This window comes from Scyliorhinus canicula, chromosome 20 (assembly GCF_902713615.1).
Source record: "Scyliorhinus canicula chromosome 20, sScyCan1.1, whole genome shotgun sequence".
NCBI lineage: Eukaryota > Metazoa > Chordata > Chondrichthyes > Carcharhiniformes > Scyliorhinidae > Scyliorhinus > Scyliorhinus canicula.
Genome location: NC_052165.1, coordinates 77,526,639 through 77,538,886, shown reverse-complemented (window position 1 = coordinate 77,538,886; position 12,248 = coordinate 77,526,639). Strand labels below are relative to the sequence as shown.

At 47.6% G+C, this 12,248-nt stretch overlaps 1 protein-coding gene across 3 annotated transcripts in view; it reads right to left on the bottom strand.

Annotated features, from left to right (window-relative positions):
• tbxas1 (thromboxane A synthase 1 (platelet)) overlaps positions 1–12,248 on the bottom strand; it is a 321,143-nt gene that overhangs the window by 104,645 nt on the left and 204,250 nt on the right. The gene's annotated exons all lie outside the window — the stretch shown is intronic.

Here is a 12,248-nt window from a genome sequence, read left to right as displayed (position 1 = left end):
TGATCATTGCTGAGATGTTCACTGTATGTTTTAAAAAGGTTAACTTGAGTTCATAGAATAAACATTGTTTTGCTTTAAAAATACTTTTCCATTTCTGCTGTACCACACCTGTAGAGTGGGCCGTGTGCTCCCCATACCACACTCTATTAAAAGTTGTGGGTCAGGTGAACTCCATGATACACTTTGGGGTTCTCTAAACCCGGGCCCATAACAATATCATCATAGATTACATGCCCGGGATTTCTTTCCCCACTCGACCCACCCTCAATTCATCACCCCTCCTCCCCAGCTCCGTCAAGGCGTTGACTCTGCTGGTTTACAGTGCTCTTGGGAGTTAGAGATCCTAGAACTGAATCCAAAACAAGTCATCACCTTCAGAAGAGAAAGGGAAGTAATAAAGCGGGGGGGAAGGAAGAGAGAGAGAGGGAGAGAGATCTCATACCTTTGTACATAACTACCTATAAACAATGACAAGTGAGGCTGTCCTAAATGTCATAGAGACTGTGAGCAGATAGGTTTTAGAAATCACAGTGAGCTGCAGGCAAAACCTGAGAGTTTTTAATGAGATTTGAAAAACATTTTTTTGCAACATATCAAAATCCATAGTGCCTTGATGTTCAGTTGCATTTCTTGCAGTTTTGCAGGCTTGCTCTCTGCACTCCAAAACACATAGCTCAGTGAGCTGGGGCTGGGACTGGTGCGAGGCAGGGGAAAGAGGGTGAAGAGAAGGAAATGTGATATTCTTGGAGTAGAGTGCCAGGAGCCACAGGTCAGCCTTGAAACTGCCATTCTCGGGTTGGTGACAGGATTATTTTTGAGGTACACCGTACTTTGAGTTTCAGAGTTCAGTTGTCATCCTTTCCTAGCCTGTAAACTACAATGGGAGCTCCCTGATGCCAATGGTTCGAGGAGATTCTTTTGGTTATGGTCGAACACATGCCCGGTGCTTTGGAGGCTTTCCGGACATCAAAGATGCTGAGGTTTGCTCTCATAAGCAATTTATTTTTTTATTTTTTTTAATAAATTTAGATTAGCCAATTATTTTTTCCAATTAAGGGGCAATTTAGCGTGGCCAATCCACCTACACTGCACATTTTTGGGTTGTGGGGGCGAAACCCACGCAGACACGGGGAGAACGTGCAAACTCCACACGGACAGTGACCCAGAGCCGGGATCGAACCTGGGACCTCAGCGCCGTGAGGCGGTTGTGCTAACCACTAGGCCACCGTGCTGCCCTTCATAAGCAATTTATAAGGCAGGGCATGTTGGTGTGGACTGCAGCCACATATAGGCCAGATTGTGTAAGGACCGTAGTTTTCCTTTCTATATTAGTGAGCTAGTAGGAGTTCTACGACAATCCAACAGCTTCCTCATTGTGCTCTAGAGCAGTGAGGGGACACTTCGGCCTGAGTGAGACAGGAACTGAGTAAGTATATTTGGGAATTTGGTGCATGAGTGGACAGAGGTGCTTTAGGGTGAGGTTTACTACACAAAGAGCAACTTAGAAAAAAGTGCTAGGAGTGGGGTAATTAAGGGAGTTAGCTCAGGAAGGGAAAGAAGTGCTTTTCTCTTTTCCCTTTTTAATTTTCTCAACCTTCAGAAGTGGTCTTACTCTGCTACAGTTAGTTATTTGGTGAGTGTCTGGTAAGTGACTGTGATCTATTCCTAAGGTTCAAAATAGTCTAGCAATTGGTGGTAAGTTGATAAAATATATAAAAACAAAAGTGACATATGTAATTGAAGAAAATAATAGTTAATTGGAGCACATTAAGAACGGCAGGACAGGTCACATGTCACAACTGCAGCATGTGGGAGTTCCCGAATGCCAGTTTGATCCTGGGAAACACGACTCCAATAAGTGTCTGTAGTTCGAGCAGCTTCGAGCCAAGAGTTTGAGTTGGAGTCTGAACCACAGATGCAACGTATCAGAGAGGGGAAACCTTACCCGGATTCTTTGCAGCAGGAAGCAGTCACACCTCTGAGGCCAAGGTCTTTTGATTTGGTCAGTGGTCAGAGACAGTGTGTGACAGCGAGTGGGGCAATTAAGGGGACTCAGAGGGCAGGAGCACAGGAGCCTCAGTCTTTACAATTGTCCAACAGGTTTGAGGTTTTTTTCAGCTTGTTTGGATAAGAGTGAGTTCATTGACTATGGCACCATGGTACAGGAAACGATTCAAGGGGGGCAGCAAAAAGAAATGTAGTGGTTGTAGGGGATAATATAGTCAGAGGGATTGACACTGTGCTTTGCAAAAAAGGGGTTAGAGAATAACATGCATAGGACAGCGAAGGACTCAGTCGTCGTGGTCCATGTAGATCCAACAACATATTTAGGACAAAACAGGAGGTTGTGCATAGTCTGTTTGTGGACCTGGGTACCAAATTAAGAAGCAGAGCCTCAAAGGTTTCTGAATTATTACCCGAGTCACGTGCAAATTGGCATAGGACAAATCAGAGTAGAGGGATTAATCCGTGGCTCAAAGACTGATGTGGGAGAAGTGGGGCACTGGCACCAATAATGGGGAAAGTGGGTCATGGACCGTTTGGACGGTCTACACCCAAACAGTGCTGGGACTGGGGTTCTAGGGAAGTAAAAAAGGTTTCAAACTAAGTACTGGGGGCAAGGGATCAAAATTTGGAAGACGTGGGAAATCAAAGAGCAGAGACGAGGCAAAGAGAGAAAGGCATTATTACAGGAAATGAAAAAGTCAGTGACAACAAGGGGTAGAGGCACAAATCTAACAGCAAATTAACAGATGACACTAAAAGTTATTAAAAGAATAAAAAGACAAAAGTAAAACCTCTGTATCTGAATACATGTAGCATTCCAAACAAGGCACATATAGAAATAAACAAGTACATTTGATAGCCATTACAGAGACCTAGTTGCAGGAGGACATGGATTGGGCTGTGAATATTGAAGGGTATACAGCACACCTAGGAAGGCCAGGCGGCAAGGAAAAAATGGAGGGTGGCTCTATTGGTTAATGATGGGACTAGCACAAGAGAGAGGATAGTATTGTTAGTGATGGTTCTTCGTTAGTATTGTGGTTAGTGTTCCCACCTGTCACGCAGGAGACCCGGACTCAATTCCCTGAAGGAAAGATCTGTCGTTGTCCTGAAGCACCACTGGCAGGTGTTTTGGGCAGCACGGTGACACAGTGGATAGCGTTGCTGCCTCACAGCAACTGTGTGTGAAGTTTGCACTTCCTCCCCATGTCTGCGTGGTGCTGCGTTTTCCTCCGACAGTCCAAAGATGTACAGCTTACCCTCTGACTTTAGTTTCACTGCTGTTTGGCCTTTCACACCTTTTATTCTCTCTGGGGACTGCCGTTAGCACTCTTTTCCCTTGGTTTCTGAGGCTATTATCACTCTTTGCGCTTGCTTTTTGTGGCTATGACTCCTCTTTCATTCCCTCACCCCACATTATAAATATCTCCCACTTTCTCTGTCTTTTAGCTTTGACAAAGGGCCATCTGGACTCGAAACGTTAGCTCTTTTCTCTCCCTACAGATGCTAACAGACCAGATGAGATTTTGCAGCATTTTCTCTTTTGGTTTCAGATTCCAGCATCCGCAGTAATTTGCTTTTACCCAGTGGTTAATGATGGTATGGTTTGGGTGTGTTGGTAGGGAGTTTGGGCAGAAGAGTTGGGGTAGTTGTTGTTTTTGAGAGGATATTGGAGGAGAGCCTTGGGTGGGGGTCACTTTGCTAGTGATGAGGAGAGGGGAGGCTAGCAAATGGGAGTTGAGTGGGAGAGGGAGGGGGGGGGGGGGAAAGAGAGAGACTGCGGTCTGTTGGGCCTGTTCGGGTGGGTTACAATGGGCCCAACTATTTGTGGGGGAATGGACCAGACTGGGCACCAGGCAGTCTGTGGACCGAGAAGGAGGGGCGGAGTTAGTGGGGATGGGGATGAATGGTAGGGGGAGGGGAGTGTCAACAGTGTGGAAGGCTTTTTCTTTGTCTCACTTTCAGGGTGCCGCAGGTGGCTATCCTGTTTGGGCCTGGGATCCAGGAATTTGGACAGGAATGTTAATTCACAGTGCTGATGGCTGACTCGAGGGGGGGGGGGGGGGGGGGGGGAGAGGAGAGAGAGAGACTCCCAACAAGGTTCATCACCTGCAATGTGCGGGGCTAGTGGGAACCAGTGAAGAGGGCAAGGGTTTTTTCCCCATTTGGAAGGTTTGGGGGCCGACGTGGTGTTTCTACAAGAGACTCATCTTCGGGTGAGGGACCAGATCAGGTTGCGGAAGGCGTGGGTGAGTTAGCTATTTCTCTCAGCGGTCGTCGGTAGATCAATGGAAATGGCGATTTTGGTTAGCAAGATGGTTTGTTTTTAGGCGGGGACAGTGATGGCGGACCAGCAGAGTCATTATGTGATGGTTACAGATAGACTGGAGGGGAAGGCAATGGTGCTAGTGAATGTGTATGCCCCAAATTGGAACAATGTTAAATTTATGGAATGGCTATTGGCTGATTGATTGATATTTATTGTTTCATCCACCGAAGTACAGTGAAAAGTATTTTTCTGTGGCCAAGGGACCTGACACAGTACTTACATAGTAGACAAAAGAATAATCGACAGAGTACATGACAAATGGTACATCAACAGGCAAGTTGCCTTTTTGCCTATCAGTTGAGGTGGCAAGAAGGTGCTAGAGAGGTTGTGCGGGCGTGAAAGCCGGGGGGGGGGGGGGGGGGGGGGGGGGGGGGGGGGGGGGGGGGGAGAGAATTTGATGTGATGTTTGTGGATCAGTTGGTCCAATTGATGTTGGGTATGTTTAAGGATTCACTGGAACATGGTTCCCTTCCGGAGACATTGGGACAGCCTCTATTTCCCTCCTTCTAAAGAAAGATAAGGATCTCACATAGAGTGGGTCGTATCGGCCAATTTCTCTGCATAATGTGGATGTAAAACTCCGAGCGAAGGTTCTGCCGTTAAGTTTGGAGCTGTGTCTTCCAGAGGTAGGGGTGAAGTCCAGACAGGCTTTGTAAGGCATGAATCTGTCATTGAATTATAGAATCCCTACAGTGCAGAAAGAGGCCATTCAGCCCATCGAGTCTGCACCGATACTTCAAAACACAACCCTACCTAGGCCCAATCCCACGCATTGTAATCCCACCCTAAGGGGCAATTTAGCATGCTCAATCTTGCTAACCTGCAATCTTTGGACTGTTGAAGGAAACCAGAGTACCCGGAGGAAACCCACGCAGACACGGAGAGAATCTGCTAACTCCACACAGTCACCCGAGGTCGGAATCGAATCCAGGTCCCTGGCGCTAAGAGGCAGCAGTGCTAACCATTGTGCCACCTCTAATGTGAGGGGCTATTTAATGTGGTTCTTGCACTGGCGGTGGGTTAGAGACAGAGATAATTGTATCATTGGATGCAGAAAGGCCTTTGATAGGGTTGAATGTGGGTACTTATTTACAGTTCTGGGAAAGTTTGGGTTCGGGCCTCGGTTTGTGTCATGGTGCATCGGCTGTACGCGGTACCATCGGCTAGTGTGTGAACTAGTACCATTAGGGTGGGGCCCTCTACATTGTATAGAGGGATGAGACAAAGTCGTCTGTGTCTCCGTTGTTGTTCACGTTGGCAATTGAGCCATTGGCAATTGCCTTGAGGGCCTCAAACAAGTGGAGAGGGAGTTGGGCGGGAGGCGGGGGGGCACAGAATAGAGCAGGGTATCTTTGTACGGCAATTATGTCATGTTGTATGTAAGGGACTCGGGGACGTCGATGGGTGATATTGTGGAGATGTTGGAGAGGTTTGGTTCTTTTTCGGGGTGTAAGTTAAATGTTGGGAAGAGTATTTTGTGGTTGGTCCCTCGAAGGGGGGAGCTGAGGTGAGGGAGCTGCCTTTTCACTGTGATGGGACTATCTGGGGATCCAGGTGGGGCAGGACTGGGCATGACTTCGCAAGCTGAACTTCATTAGTTTGGCGAGTAGGGTGAGTGAGGGCTGATTTACAGAGATGGGACAACCTTCCATTATCTCTGGTGGGCCGGGTGCAGCCGATTAAAATGAATATCTTGCCTAGATTCGTGGTCTTGTTTCAGTGCCTTCTGATCTTCCTGCCTAAAGCGTTTGTCTGGGGCTGAAGCGGCTTATAACAGAGTTTTTATAGGCAGGATGACCGCCTCGGATTCGGAGGGGGTCTTATAGAAGAAGATGGGCAGCACGGTAGCATGGTGGTTAGCATAAATGCTTCACAGCTCCAGGGTCCCAGGTTCGATTCCCGGCTGGGTCACTGTCTGTGTGGAGTCTGCACATCCTCCCCGTGTGTGCGTGGGTTTCCTCCGGGTGCTCCGGTTTCCTCCCACAGTCCAAAGATGTGCGGGTTAGGTGGATTGGCCATGCTAAATTGCCCTTAGTGTCCTAAAAAGTAAGGTTTGGGGGGTGGGGGGGGGAGGGGGGGTGGGGGGGTTGTTGGGTTACGGGTATAGGGTGGATACGTGGGTTTGAGTAGGGTGATCATTGCTCGGCACAACATCGAGGGCCGAGGGGCCTGTTCTGTGCTGTACTGTTCTATGTTCTATGTAAGAGGCAAATGGGGGGTTGGCGCTGCCGAACCTGTTGCTCGGCACAACATCGAGGGCCGAAGGGCCTGTTCTGTGCTGTACTGTTCTATGTTCTATTACTATTGGCCAGCCAATGTGGGTTGGTTCGGGGACCAGGATGTTGGTTCGGGGACCAGAATTAATTAATAAAAACCACGGGTAAGGATGGAGTTGGGGACATACAACGGTCGTGCCTGGAGGCATTTGCAACGGCTACTCTGCCATTCGCACCAGCTAAGTATTCATCAAATCCAATGGTTATCTCCATGTTAAAGATATGCCGGCAGCTCCGCCATCGTTTCAAGCTAGGGGTTGGCGGAGGGGGTCAAGGTGGTCTCCTATCTGTTTCAGCAGGGTAAAGTGATGCCACTTTCGACGGTTGGAAAGGGCTGGAGCGGGTAAAGGATTTTATTTTGGAGGGTCGGTTTGCTGACTGCGAGGGACTGAGGGGGAGGGCAGGTTTTGGTGGGGTAGTTATGTTCGTATACTTTCAGGTGCATGATTGGGTATGACGAGATTTTTCAACATTCCTTTTCCTGCACGGAGTCGGAGGGGGCAGCACATCCAGGACATACGGACAGATCATGGGGGAGGAGCAGGTCTCGATGCAGGAGGTGAAGCGAGATAGCAATGCTACCTCACCCCGCACGAGGTTAAGTTTGATACAACTCAAGGTGGTGTTCAGGGCACATCTCACCAAGGCCAGAATGAGTAATTTTTTTCAAAGGGGTTGAGGATAGGTGCTCTTAGAGGGCCTGTGAACCATGCACACATGTTCTGGTCCTGCCCCAAGTTGATGACGTTTTGGGAGCCTTTCTTTAAACACCATATCAACAATTTTAAATGTGGATTGGGAGCCTTGTCCATTAGTTGCAATATTCGGGATGTCAGACCAGACGAAGTTGAGGACGGGTGTGATGGCGGATGCGTTGGCTTTTGCCTACTTGCTAGCTCGGTGGCAGATCCTGCTGCATTGGAGATACGTGGCACCGTCTGGTGCCACATTGTGGCTGGGTAACTTGATCAAGTTTGCGCATCTCGAGAAGGTTACGATGAGGGAAGCGATCAATGGGTTCTATTGCAGGTGGTGTCCATTTATATTGCATTTCAGGGATCTGGTCACTGTCAGCTGTTGTGGTGGGGGAAGGTTAGAATTGTTGGCGGGGGTGTTGTTTTTGGTTGGTATGATTTGTTGAGGTCATTCATAGAATCCCACAGTGCAGAAGGAGGCCATTCGACCCAACAAGTCTGCACCGACCCTTGGAAATAGTACCCCACCTAGGCCCACGCCCCGACATGACCCTATCTCTGTAACCTAGTAATACCACCCAACCTTTTGGCACTGAGGGGCAATTTAGCAAGGCCAATCCATCTAATCTGCACATCTTTTTGGACTGTGGGAGGAAACGGAGCACCCGGAGGAAACCCACGTAGAGAAAGTGCAAACTCCACACAGACAGTCACCCGAGGCCGGAATTGAACCCGGGTCCCTGACGCTATGAAGCAGCAGCGCTTAGCACTATGCCACCGTTGATACATGCTTTATTGTTTGACTGTTACTTATGCAGAAAATGTTAAAAACTCAATAAAATATTTTTTAAAAAGTCACCATGATAATCATGCACGATTTTAATTTAGATCTAAATTGGAAAAGTAAGGTGGGAAAAGGTAGCCTAGCTGAGAAGTTAATTGAATGTTTTGGGGATAGTTTCTTAGAACATTGTGTTCTGGAGCCAGAAAGAAGGCTTTGTTAAACCTAGGAAGTTCAACGAGATGGGAGCAATTAATCATCTCATGGCAAAGGTGCCGCTAGTTAGCACGGTAGCACATTGGTTAGCACAGCTGCTTCACAGCTCCAGGGTCCTAGGTTCAATTCTCGGCTTGGGTCACTGTGAGGAGTCTGCACGTTCTCCTTGTGTCTGCATGGGTTTCCTCCGGGTGCTTCAGTTTCCTCCCACAGCCCAAAGATGTGCAGGTTTGGTGGGTTGGCCATGTTAAATTTCCCTTAGTGTCCAAAAAAGTAGAGGTGGGGTTATAATAATAATAATAATAATCTTCATTGTCACAAGTAGGCATACATTAACAATGCAATGAAGTTACTGCGAAAAGCCCCTAGTCGCCACATTCCGCCGCCTGTTCGGGTACACGGAGGGAGAATTCAGAATGTCCAAATAATCTAACAGCACGTCTTTTGGGATTTGTGCGAGGAAACTGGAGCACCCGGAGGAAACACACGCAGACACAGGGAGAACGTGCAGACTCCGCACAGACAGTGACCCAAACCGGGAATCGAACCTGGGACCCTGGAGCTGTGAAACAACAGAGCTACCCACGGTGCTACCATGCTACCCATGGGATTACGGGGATAGGGTGGAGCTGAGGGTATAGGATGGAAGTATGGACTTAGGTAGGGTGCTCTTTCCAAGAGCCGGTGCAGACTCGATGGGCCGAATGGCCTCCTTCTGCACTGTAAATTCTATGATTCTATGATAATATGAACAAAGAACAAAAGGACAAAGAACAATACAGCACAGGAACATGCCTTTCGGCTCCCCAAGCCTGAGCTGGTCATGATACCAACCTTGGCTCAATAATCCTTGTGTCGTATCCTTCTATACCCAGCCTATCCATACATTTGTCAAGATGCCTTTTGAATGTATCTGCTTCCACAACCTTCCCTGGCAACACGCTCCAGGCACTCACCACCCGCTGTGTAAAAAAACCTGCCTTGCACATCTCCACAGACCTTAAACCTATGCCCCGTGGTGACTGACCCCTCCACACTGGGAAAGAGTGTCTGCCCATCCACTCGATCCATGCCTCTCAGAATCTTGTAGACCTCTATCAGGTCACCCCTCAACTTGCATCGTTCTAATAAAAACAGGCCGAGTCTATTCAGCCTCTCCGCATAGCTAACGCCCTCCAGATCAGGCAACATCCTGGTAAACCCCCTCTGCACCCGTTCAAAGCCTCCACATCCTTCTGGTAGTGTGGCCACCAGAATTGCGCGCAATATTCCAAGTGCGTCCTTATCAAGATTCTATACAACTGCAGTATGACTTGCCAGTTTTTATACTCAATGCTCCGTTCAATGAAGCCAAACACTTTGTGTGCTTTCTTGACTGCCTTGCCCACTTTTGTTGCCACTTTCAAAGATCTGTGGACCTGCGCGCCCAGATCTCTCTGACTTTCTATATTCCCAAGAGTTTTGCCATGCTGTACATTTCCCCTCTATGTTAGACCTACCAAAATGCATTCCTCACATTTGTCTAGATTAAATTCCATTTGCCATTTCACTGCCCAAATCTCCATCCTATCTATGTCCTACTGTATCCTCTGAACTCCTCAACACTATCTGACACTCCAACAACCTTAGTGTCATCCGCAAACATACTAATCAGACCAGCTACATATTCCTCCAAATCGTTTGTGTGTACTACAAACAACAGAGGCCCCAGCCCAGATCCCTGTGGAGCTACAAGTCACAACTTTCCATTCAAAAAAACACCCTTCAACTGCTACCCTTTGCCTTCTGTGACCGAGCCAGTTCTGTATCCATCTTACCACTGATCCAGTGTGACTTCATATTCTGTACCAGTCTGCCATGGGGCACTTTGTCAAAGGCTTTTCTGAAGTCCATGCAAACAGCATTCACCACCTTCCTATATTCAATTATAGGGAGAGATGAGTGGGCCTGAGGCTATGTGCTCAATTTAACCACCGCATTGCACTCAGCGTGGATCTGGGCCCATCGGTTAAATAGCGGGAAAGGCCAAAATCGAGATTTGTGCCCTGCTCCCAATGGCAAGTTCCGGGTCTCGCCCAAATATGGCGAGCATATCAGTGACCCCAATTTGCATTAATTTCCATCTCAATAGTGGGACTGAAATTAAATGGCCTCCCGGGAATTAACCGCTCCCAGGTGAGAAATTACGCAGGCTAAATTTAGTACTCCTTTTTAAAAATGTGAAGGTGGTGCAAGGCTTCTGAGTGGAACTGAGGAGGTGAGTAACCATTTCCATTTTTGGGAATGCAGCTTGTGTTCACTGCTTGCTCCTACTGGTGGCTGCAGATGCCTGGTACTGCTATTGCTGTTTCATTTCTTATCTGTCACCGGAAAGAAGAACAATTATTTCTACGATACTAGGATCCTGGCACACAGGGCTCAGAGGGATGCACAAAGGCCATCCGATTTGAAGCAAGAAGATGCTGTGGGACCTGCTGCGTGATATTGCTCCAAATGGGCCACCTGATGACGCCGTTGAAGAAATGCTTTTGCAGATTGCTGATGCTTTTGTTGCTGGTGTGGCGAGTGCTGCATGTAACCAGTTCGTCCCCATGGATTAAACACACTGCAATTCAAGGATGTTCAATTGCACCTCGAGTGTCAGTGGAATATGTGGATGCCAGCATTTGCTTGCAGTGAGATTGGGCCACGCGGGCCTGCATAGCTGCGGCTCCTGGACAGTAAATGGCATGGTACGTGGAATAAGCAACACGTTGATGGACAGATAATTTCTATGACAAAGTTACTGGACATGATAACACATTCTCTTAACCTCCGTTTCTGTTGAGGAACCTGCGAGGGTGTTTCTTTTTGTGAAAGTAGCTGATATAGCTTTGTATTGATACCAATATGGAATGGTGACGTTTCCTTGTTGTTTAATGGATAATGTGGAATGTAACATAGTTGATTTTCAAATCTTTGTTACTGTTGGCCGTTCAATAAACAACAATATTATCCAGCGGTGCTGCAGGTTGTGTTTGCTCCGGCTGGTAGCTGCAAATGCCTGGAGGCTGCTGTTGCTGTTTCCTTTTTCTGTAGCCTGTTTTCTGTTGCCTGGAGTAAGGAAAGGGAGAATGGAAGATGAACTGCTGCCTGAGCTGGAGAAGGGGAAGGGGAACTCTTTCTCTCTTCTGGTGTGGTGACCACTGCTGAGAGCTGCGAGGGATTGCGGAAGGCAGAGTGAACTGATTGAGTAGTGTTTTGCTGCTTGCAGCTGCCGCCTCTGCTTTTGTGGCCTCAAGTAAGGAAAGGGGGGATGGTAAGATGACCTGCTGTCAGAGCTGGAGAAGGGGAAGGGCGCCTCCTCTCTTGTGGCGTTCTCTGCGTCAGTGCAATTTTCCGCTGCTGAGGAGTCTATTGTTGGGAGCTGCAGGAGAGAGAGAGAGAAGTGGATTGATCCAGGTGAGGAACTTGATGAAGAAATGCTTTTGAGGATTGCTGGTGGTTTTATTATACATGTGGCAAGTGCTGCAGGTTGGCTAGCACATCATCGTGAATTAAACACCTCGAGACTTTTACTGCATCTTAAACAGCAGTGGAGCATGGGGATACCGAGCTTTGGTTCCAACAAAATTAGGCCAGATAACAAGTCCTGTACAACGGAGGCTCATGGACAGAGACTAATATGTAGAATGACCAAACAGCAAGGATCCTCCATTCTGTTGAGGACCTGCGAGGGGTGATACAGTGCATTTATTTTTCTTTGTATACATGAACTACTGTATCTTTGTGTTTGTACCAATATTCTGCAGTGAAAAGTTGCTCACGTGAGTATGGCACGGTGAATTTTCTTTGTTGGTTAATGGTTTGTTTGATATATGGACTGTCCAGTAATTTGTTTTCATCTTTTTGTATAAAGGTACTGTTGACCGTATAGAAATAAAATATTCTCAGGTGGATTCTCG